Genomic DNA, 2500 nt, shown 5'->3' on the forward strand with positions numbered 1-2500 from the left:
CACGAAGAAATGTAAATTGTAATTATTTACTAATTTCACTATGCCAGAAAACAGTTATCTCATTTCTGTTTAAAGTATCTATTCTAAGGCTTCTCACAATCCTTTATCTGTGCTTAGTAGATTTCGGCTTTAGTACCAGCATTGCGTGTCTCTTGTCACATGCTCTTATTGACGGGTGTTTAAAAAAAAAAAGAGTGGTATATTCGAAGTTGCCTGATTAAATCGTTCTCGTCCATATCAAACTCCACATCTTGTCGCAGCCAGTATTTACGAACATTTTTATCCATTTAAACACAAAGGCCAGACCACTGCACTGAACTCGTCAATTGAACTCAACGTGATTTATGGCACTTTTGTGAAACCTCCTTCAAACTCATACATCAGGGCTGCACTTGAAATTCTCAAGTAATGCATCCATTCTTCCAATTTGACGCATAACTTATACACCTTATTAACACAAGCATGACTCTGTTAAAGTTTGTATCTCATTATTTAAAACCTGCATAGAACATTATTTTGTATGTGCTTTTAATGGGAGGCACTCTGAGCCATATTCGATTACTTGATTGATATAACGGATGACCGAGAATCTCATTTTGAACTTTGACTCCATGAAAAGCTTGCGCAAATGGAGGTTTGCTGGGCTGGCAAAAAGTAAAGCTAGATAAATGCAAAAGTTACGATTACTGTTAAGTGTTGGCTGGTTGTCATTTAAAGATGGTTGAAATCACCAGTCGACAGCAATGGACACCTTTTGTCTTCCCGGGCGCAAACAATTGAATATAAAACTGTGGTTATCTTACAAAATCGATGCTACGACGCATTTTCGGAAAAAAAGAAAAACAGTCGTATCGTTTCAAATATGAAAACTGATTTTGTTGCCCAATATATATTTTTTTTTATCCAGGGAAACTTCAGCAATTTATTCAAAACTCAGATCTTGGTTTGTCATTTTCAATACAGGTGATCTTTGGATCGAATGCGAACGACTTTCATTTTGGAATCTGCAGGGATCAATATGAATTTCAAAGGGCACTTTAGATGTTCAATAACACACCAAATCCTCGAAACTGCCAATTGTTTTCTGTGCGTTATCTTCCCTTTCCTGTTTGAACAGCCCCCGTCATGCTGACGCTAATAATTAGGAGCCTGAAGATATGACATAGTTAATTAAACAGATCGCCGACTGAGACGCTACGTCATACGTGTATAAAAATGCTAAGTGGCACAGGGCGGTAAAAAGATGTCTTTCTGCATCTACAGGTGAGCATTGTATTTTTGGCCACCTGGAATTACTATTTGTTTGGAGTTGTTTTGTTTTGTCTTTTGATTCTTTTGTTTTACGTAATCCCTGCTCCAGTACCTGCTTAAGGAACCGTAACACGCTAGTGTTTTCTTTGAGAGACATCAAATAACTGACGTGGCTCTTGGGTAAGAGCTTGCTCATTCCGGGGAGGGAAACGAACGTTCATGTCATTATCGTGAAACCATACCACATAGATCTTTTCTTACATTTAAAAAACCTGCTTAGAATTTATGAGCCTAACAGCCTATCAGAACATCGATAAAAGGTCATGTTTGTGAGCTTTAAACCCGATAATCAAAACACTCCTCCCTAGAGTTCTTTATATAAAGAATAGTAATGAGGCCCGTTTTGTTTTTCTTGTATGGTAATATCTTTCTCCCACATTTTTGCACCATTGTGTGGACTTCAGAGGGGCACGCTTTTTATGAAATATCTTTGAAGCCGTTCGATTAACTCACATTTCTTGTTTTATCGGGTCTAAAAGTCACTCGGCTTCGCCTCATTGAACCTGACTAATTCTCCTGCTCGTTCCAGTTTATTAAACAGTAAATTTGGGTCATAAAGTCTTGTACTGATCTTTACAACGTCACATTTCATTGGATCTGTATAGGATATTGTTTTAATTAAGGGAAATATGCGACCTTCGTTTCTTTTTAATGATAGTTTGCGTGCATTGTTTACTAAATCAATAGACTGAGGAGCCGTTGTAATGGCTGCGCCCCTAAGTGATGTGCAAAAACAAGCAGTAAAACACGTGCTGCGAGTTTTTTGAAACACTGATGATATCACAGACATAAATGCATGCTTAATTGACCACTCTACAAGGGCCAATATATGAAACAGACAACATTTTTACACAAAAGAACAGGGCCAAGCTGTTCAAAAGCCGATCAACAGTATTCCACGATTAGTACCAACCAAGGTTTGAGTCAGTTTTGCCCGCCACAAAAGCCTTTAACAATCTAATTCTCAAAATTGAAGACTTAAAGCATCTCCTGGAAACATTTTTGATCGGCAAAAACTCTCCACTAATCCAGGATTAGCTAAAACAGGGTTTCAACAACTTAAGATTCCCAACTGGCCGAAGGCAAGCCAGTTGGTTATTACAAGTTTAGCCGGAAGGTGAATTAGGGACTATCAGCGGGGTCGAATTTAACGCGGTCTTGAACCCGTACCTCAAGATATGCGCTCTAA

General features: G+C 38.3%; 1 protein-coding gene across 1 annotated transcript in view; it reads left to right on the plus strand.

Moving 5' to 3' along the window:
- LOC138008187 (uncharacterized) overlaps positions 1-2500 on the plus strand; it is a 23278-nt gene that overhangs the window by 1355 nt on the left and 19423 nt on the right. The window lies entirely within an intron of this gene.

This window comes from Montipora foliosa, chromosome 6 (assembly GCF_036669935.1).
Source record: "Montipora foliosa isolate CH-2021 chromosome 6, ASM3666993v2, whole genome shotgun sequence".
Classification (NCBI taxonomy): Eukaryota; Metazoa; Cnidaria; class Anthozoa; order Scleractinia; family Acroporidae; genus Montipora; species Montipora foliosa.